Genomic DNA, 7338 nt, shown 5'->3' with positions numbered 1-7338 from the left:
AGATGTGATGCTGGAGAACATCATTCATCTTCTCTCTGTTGTTGAGTCTGTCTATAAGGATTTATTTACTCAACAAGCATCCAGAGAACTTTCCACATATCATGCTCCCCTCAGCTCTCATTTTTATTCTTTCATAACACAACTACGAGAAGGTAATTCTGTTTATTGATTTAATGGCATGTAGTGTGCCCCTTCACTAGAATATAGTCTTCTTGACCACAATTTTATGCCTTTGTTGCTGCTCTATTGCCAGCACCCAGAACAGTGCTGAAAACTCAATGGATTTTTTTTAATAACTAAAAAATAAGATTAAACAGTTCCTAAGTAATTATTCTGTTCTAAGCAGTAAGCCCAAAGTTTGAGGCCACAGTAGAAAAAACCACCAGGCAACATAAATTTAGGTTATTCTGGATTAACTAGAAACATTTAATTCCTCATTTGTTGAAAACACTGGGAATCTTTACTCTGTGAGCTTGCTCGTGCACATCCACGAGTTCCTCAATGCTTTTGGCTTGGTGTCACGGTGTTCCTCCTGCTCTGCTCAAGGACTTACAAGGTTTTCTTCAATGCTCACTTAGTTGTTCATTGAGATCCTGTCCTTTACTTGAGGAATATGTATGGTTCCTAAAAGACAGTTCAAAATTCAAGTGGCTTTTCCCCATGAACAGGGTGGCAGCTCTGCAAATAAGACACAATTTCCCATTGGAGCAAGGAGAGGAGTTGTGGAGGGAAGAAAGGGGATTCCCACAAGGCCTGAGGCTGGGTAAGCTCCAGGCATGTGTGTTCACTATGAGGAAAAGCCTAGTCAGTGAGGGATCAGGACCTTGGTAATGCCAACTGCAGATTTCCTTAAGTCCATGGTCTTTTCAGGAAAGTATGGGAATCCAGTGGGGAAAAATTCTCAATGTTGTCATTATTCCTAGCATTTATCAATATCTTTTATTCATAGTTTATGTCCTCTTTGGATTGAAAGTTTCATATTGTGAACTTTGCCCTCATCCCTTCCCCTTGATGATTTCTTCTCTCATAACCTTACCAAAATCCGTCTTAGTTTTCTCTTCAATCTTGAAAACATTTTGTAATTGACAGTGCCCTAAAACATGTTTCTAGACACTAGTGCATTGCTCCATTTCACATTCTTGCCCTGTGTAAGGGTCAATATTTGCCTTGCATGCTGTACAACACTTTGGTTCCCTAATGCCTCTTGAGAAATTTATTTTTTAATTTACTTTAGGCAGGAGAAGTAACCTTTAAAACCAAGAAATGGTACCTATACCAGATATCTGCAGGAAGGATCCATCTAACTGCACAGTGAGGGTAAGTTTCTTGGGTTGAACCCTGGTCCCCTACATTAGAGGCCTGGGAATGGGATGATTAGTAGTAAAGCACAATAACGGGACTATAATTTGAGTTGGGAGTAAGTGCCATCCCAGCAGAAAGTTTTGCATAATTTTAATTTAGGTAAGATATTGACCTGAGCTCAGAGCTACAACCTGAATTCTTGTAAAAGGACAATTTTATAAACACGGCTCAAATACCTAGTCTATGAAACACAATGAAGTTACAAAATTAACCAACTGTACAGTTGAGGTGTTATAAAGAAGAAATCTCTGGGCTGGTCCAGCGGCACAACAGTTAAGTTCACACTTTCCACTTCAGTGGCCCAGGCTTCACAAGTTTGGATCCCCAGTGCAGACATGGGACCACTTGGCAGGCCTTTCTATGGCAGACGTCCCACATATAAAGTAGAGGAAGATGGACACAGATGTTAGCTCAAGGCCAGTCTTCCTTAGCAAAAAGAGGATTGGCAGCAGATGTTAGCTTAGGGCTAATCTTCCTCAAAAAAAAACAAAAGAAGAAGAAATCTCAATGCATGCAAGAGAGTAACACACTGTGCATATGTAACTTACATGAGGAAGGTTTTTAACCAGGAACTATGACTGACTGATTAGCCTAGAATTCATACATAGAGAAAAGAACAAATGAACGTCTGTGGGCAGTCTTTTAAGTGCCTCTTAGCTCCTCCAATAAGCAGAAATCTCACATTGGGGAAGAACCCATTGAACAGAACTAGTGTGAGACGTTTTCACTCACAGGTTCACAGTGACTTAACATATGTGAAGTCACGTGGGCCCAGGAGGCCCACCTCTGTAAGCTGTTGGACCAACTGAGGCAGCAAAGCCATGAGGAAACACTGAAGTTTCACCTGGAAAATACCCAAGATATTCTCCAGAACATGAAATACTGGTAGGCAGACCAGATTCAAAAAGACAGAAGGGGATGGCCTGAAATCCATAATTAAGGTCAGATGAAGCCTGCTTAGGAGCCCAGGGGTATGTCCAGGAAGTTCAAGATGAAAATCTTGCCTCTAACTTAGGAGAATGTTGTGGACTTTGCTGAACTGTTCTCAGCCAACTCAGAAGGTTCCAGGGAGGATTTTGATCTGAATAGCTTATGGAGGGAGGTTTCAATGTCATGTAATTTAAACAAGTGCAGTCAAAGAGATGGCTGTAAGTGAGGAAAGCAGGGCTCCTGGAGTGGTGAGTCACTAGGACGGATGGGAGAGATGGGGGGCTGGGGAGAGTGTGGGTACACCAATGATGCACTCCTCGGGTCCCCAAGATGCCAGATGTCTGGGAAGCAGCTGCCACCATGGCCTTTACCACTGCAGCCACCGCCAGTCCCATTTCCCCAACCACCAAGAACACCACCACAGTAGGCTGGACAGGGAAGTAAGAAGTAGGTTCCAAGTTCACCACTGTGGTCTCAAATCTGGACCTGGGTATGTTGGGATTGGGTCTGATAGGAGTCGTTGGGCAAGAGGAATTACCCTGAGGCAGGGGCATGAAGATCCCTGACCTCCTCTCCAAGTGTCATTTGTTGTATTTGCCTCTGTTGAGCTGAGGTGGATCCCTGCCCCAGAGGTGACCAGAGTCAGCCCACTCCACATGCCACACCACAGGGGGCGCCACCCCACCCAATGCATCCCAGGAGGCTGTGGGACACCACCCCCACTGCTGGTGCCCTTGCACCGGCTGCTGCCAAGTTCATCATCCTCCCTCGGGAGCCAGGCCTGGGCTGGGGGGTGCCAGAATGTGGAGGGGCTGAGACACAGTTTGGGCACACTAGCTTCCTGGCAGCCTCCTGCTCCAACCAGGCTGATGACAACTGCCAGGGTACTTTCAGGTCTCAGGGCCCTTTTCCCCATCCTAGACCCCAGACAGAGACTCATCCCAGGAAGCTGGAATGGCTGGCCTCCTTCAGACAAAGCAGGCTCCTCCAGAGGATACACCTCTCTCTGTGCCCTGCCACAGTGCACCCAGGGAGATGGCCAGGGGAAGACCTGCCTTGGACCTTAGTCATGGATTTCTCTCAAGAGTAGAGCTCTGGGCAGCAGGAGGGCATGGCTTTAGTGACTCCAGAGTGAAGGGAGGTGCCTGCCCCTGGAAGGGCAGGCTTGCCAATTTCCCCACTATTTCCGCAGGGGGCGTGGCATGCCTAGTGTGGCCAAACTCCTTTGGCTAGCATTCCTGAGCCCTGTTGACTTGTCAAACATTTACTGCTCCCTGTGTTGAAAAGTTCCTTCCTGATGGGAGGCCTTGTTCTGTCAAACAATAAAGGAGGCCCCGGATGATCAGCATGCAGGAGGGATAGTCTTGCCCTGCCCGCTGGCTCCTGATGGGCAAAGAGGGGCAGAAAACTAATTTCAAAGGATGGGAGTGGGACCTGAGCAGAAGGGGAGAAGGGGATGTGAGACACAGTTGTAGAAGTTGGGAATCCCAGTTCACCAGCAGCTGCACCCGGCCACCACCAGTGGGCTCCCCCACACTTTCAGTGCCACAAGGACCTGTCCCTCAGCAAGCCCAAGGGCCTTTCTGAGGCCAGTCACCTTTGCTGTGCATGCGTAGATAGAAAGAAGGGTTTTCCCTCCATGGAGTGGGGCTTCCAGAGTGCTAACAGTCAATAAGACCCATGGGATTTGTCAGTCAGTTGGGGAGGGGCGGGTGCACCCACCATCCTCTCTTCATTTCCCTGAGATCCTAGATCTGGTGAGAGTCACTTGAGGTTTCCATGAAATTAGTGGAGTTCTCACTGTGTTGTAGGGGATCTTGTTGAGGAAATGGTTGGCTTCTGTGATATCAGGTCTCGGTGAGGTGAGAGGGGGGTCTCTATAATGTCACTAGAGGTCTCTTGGAGGTCATGGGAGTTCTTTGTGTGTTCAGGGAGTTCTCTGTGAAATCAGGAGACCTCACTTTGAGGGAAGAGGGGTTCACTATGAGGTCAGTGGAGGTCTCTGGGTGGTCAGACAAGTCTCTGTGTGGGCATGGGATGTCTCTGTGTGGTCAAGGGGAGTGTCTAAAGTGTCAGGGGATGTCTCTGTTAGGTCAGCTGAGATCTCTGTCTGTCAGTGAGGACAGAAGGGGCCTCTATGAGGTCAGAGGTGGTCTCTGTGAGGTCACGGTGTTACCAAAATCAAAGTGGTTTGAATCCTTGCGAGTTAAGTTGGCATGAGCACACTAAAGCTATTTGGGGACATAAACCTTCCCTCATTTGTTTGTCTTCCAGCCCTTGACTATTGGGGACCACTGATAATGCTGTGTAGTAGCTTCCCTCACTTCATCTGTAGTAAGTTCACAGAAGGTGTCAGTTCACATGAGGGCAGTGTGGAAATTAATGGTAGCTAGAGAAGCTCTCCTGATGGAGTGGCCATTTTTGCAGCTGCAGCTGCCACGTTATGTCCTTTGAAGGGCTTTACCATGTATCCCAGCTACTTTCTGGGGGACCTGTACCACTTCTAACACTTTAAGCATCTCTGGCCCATGTTTAACGTCCATGATTCACTTTGGAGACCTCTGTGGCTGGAGGTCACTTCTTGACAAGCATGGCTTAAAGACCCATTGGAATCAAGTAAAAGGGCAGCAGAGTTTAAGATATGACAGGATTTTAAAGAAATCTGAAGGGAATCTAGCATCATAACTTGATAGTGCAGTATTCTATTTTGGGATAGCCAGAGGCCTCATCAGTCACTGGTAGACTAGAGAATTGATGTAAGAGTCCAAACCCTCATAGGTAGGTCTATAGCCAATTTTTTTGCTTTCTTGATTAACAAGCAGGTGGCAGCTACTGCTTTGAAGCATGGGGGCGAAACTTTCACCACGGTGTCCAGCTTGCCCCATTCAAAAGCGTCCGTTTCTTGTCGCCATAGTTTATCAGAGAGGCTGATAGCCATGCATCCAATGTAAAGAATCCAAAGAAGAAAAAACAGAGCCATCCCTTTAGACACATCATATCACTTACTGGTCAAGAAGCTGAACATACTTAGCTCATCTGTGGTCAAGGGAAACTGCCACGGCTCAGTCTTCTTCGATCCCTTCCCTCCCTGGGGATGGTTCGGACAATCCTGCCTCCAACGCCCTTCCTCTTGGCAGTCCGCACACCGATTAGCCCCCGACATTGTGGGTGGCCTCCTGGCCCCTTGGTGGGGGCCGGGGTTACTCACCCATGGCATATGCCCCCTCTCCCTCAGGATACCTTGAGGAGACTGGCGGGCCACAGCGAGCAGGGCGGCCTGCCTTTTCATCTTCTTGTCTTCCTTTGCATCCTCAGCTTCAAGCCGGTTATGGAGCACCCTCCGTGCAGCCACTCGTAGCTGTGCAGGACTGGTAGCAGGACCGATCGCCAACTTTTGGAGTTTCCCACGGGTGTCTGGAGCACTTCTGAGATCTGAAATACGGATTCAGGATCACTGTACTGCCCCGGGCCTCCAGGTCCCAGTTTGTGTATCGCCTGAGGCAGTCCTGCGGCCTCTGGAAAAAAGTGCGTGTTTGTGGTGGGGCGGTGGTCGGGGGGAGGGGGGTTGGGGGGTCGTTGGGGTGGGCGGGGAAGGGCGGCGCGGCTTTCCCCAGGGCCCTATTGGACCTGTCTGAATTTAGGCCATTTAATGGGTGGCCGGCTTACTCTTTTCATGCCTTTCAGAAGCAGACCCCGAAAATATCCTCCCTTTCCTCCATCCCCAGGATCAGTGGGATTCCACCCTGCCTCGGTCTCTGGCACAGCCTGTCCACCAGGCCTGCGGATGTCCGATCCTGGGTCATCTTCCTTACCCGCTTGTTCCCTGGCTTCGAACGGAACGGATGACTTTGCCTCAGCCATGACGAGTGTAGTCAACAGGCTTGGAATATCTGCCCAGGTGGGATCACGAGTGCAGAAGATTCCCTTCGTCGGGCTTATGAACTCCTCTGGGTCAGTGCTCAGTCCTTGCGTGTGTGCCTTCCAATCCCACAGGTCAGAGGTGGAAAAGGGGACGTGCACATCAATAAGCGTCCCCTCCCCGTCAGGCACCTGTCTCAGGGGCCGTATTCCAGGTGTGTCACTCGTCCTAATGTGGCTGTACACTCTGGAAGAGGAGGGGGGAGGGTCTCTGCCTGTGGCAGTGTCCAGGTCCCCGTAGGGGGATGGCGGGGGGAGAACAGCAAGGGGTTTGGCCCTGTGCCGGCCTCTGGCTCAAGCAGGGGTGAGGTAGGGGGATGAGGTGGAGGTCCCCCAGGGCTCCCCAGCTGGTCTAATGGTGGGTCCAGAGAAGCTGGAGTACATGAGTGAGGCAGGCTCCGAGATGGGCTTTCCTTAGTATTTGCACCCTCCCTCCAGATTCCACCAGCCCTGTGACAGTCTGCACACTGGGTTGCCCATCCGTCTCCGATGGACCTACTCCTGCTGCCCACGAACGTGCAACCTCCCTGGCTGCCTACCGTGCTGAAGGGGCACGCGGCTGGATAGGATCCAGGGCGGAGCCTCGGGTGGAGAGGCAGTCACTACTTGTCTGGACAGGGTTGCTGAAACCAGAGGTTCCAATCGGAGAGTGGTTTTCAGGAACACTCGGAGTCCTCAGTTGTCTGTGATGATCTCTCTGGATGTTCGGGGCTGGGCACCTCTCTTTTCTCTCTTTCTCTCTCTCTCTCTCTCTCTCCCCCCTCCCTTTTTTTTTTTAACCCTTGCTTGGTGGATCCAAAGGGTGACTCCTTGTGATTTTAGGGAAGAGTTTGTGGTTAGGGACAGCAAGCGACGCCCTACCCAGATAGGATCTAGCGGATCTTGGGACAAACCGCTTTCCCAAGTTGTAAGACAGCATGAGCACCCTTAAGGAGTCCCCAGGCTGTTGGTTTGGGGACGTGGGTCTTGCCTCGCTGGTTTATCATGCAGCCCTTGACTACTGGGGACCACTGAAACCCTGCGTGGTGGCTTCCCTCACTTGATCCGGGGTAAGTTCACAGAAGGTGTCAGTTCACACAGTGGTAGCGTGGGAATTAATGGTAACTGGAGAAGCTCTCCTGAGGGAGC

At 49.9% G+C, this 7338-nt stretch overlaps 2 long non-coding RNA genes across 2 annotated transcripts; one reads left to right on the top strand and one right to left on the bottom strand.

Moving 5' to 3' along the window:
• Positions 1-396: 396 nt before the first annotated feature.
• LOC111775937 (uncharacterized) lies at positions 397-4154 on the bottom strand. The gene is made up of 2 exons (XR_002811895.2): positions 4015-4154; positions 397-624 (listed from the first exon to the last, which is right to left on the bottom strand). It is a non-coding gene; the product is annotated as an uncharacterized lncRNA (long non-coding RNA).
• On the top strand, positions 671-5745 carry LOC138916401 (uncharacterized). Its single transcript, XR_011423641.1, has 3 exons — positions 671-763; positions 1235-1317; positions 5608-5745. It is a non-coding gene; the product is annotated as an uncharacterized lncRNA (long non-coding RNA).
• The last annotated feature ends 1593 nt before the right edge of the window (positions 5746-7338 follow it).

Source organism: Equus caballus, chromosome 12, assembly GCF_041296265.1.
Source record: "Equus caballus isolate H_3958 breed thoroughbred chromosome 12, TB-T2T, whole genome shotgun sequence".
Taxonomy (NCBI): Eukaryota; Metazoa; Chordata; class Mammalia; order Perissodactyla; family Equidae; genus Equus; species Equus caballus.
This window is presented reverse-complemented; position numbering and strand designations above follow the sequence as displayed.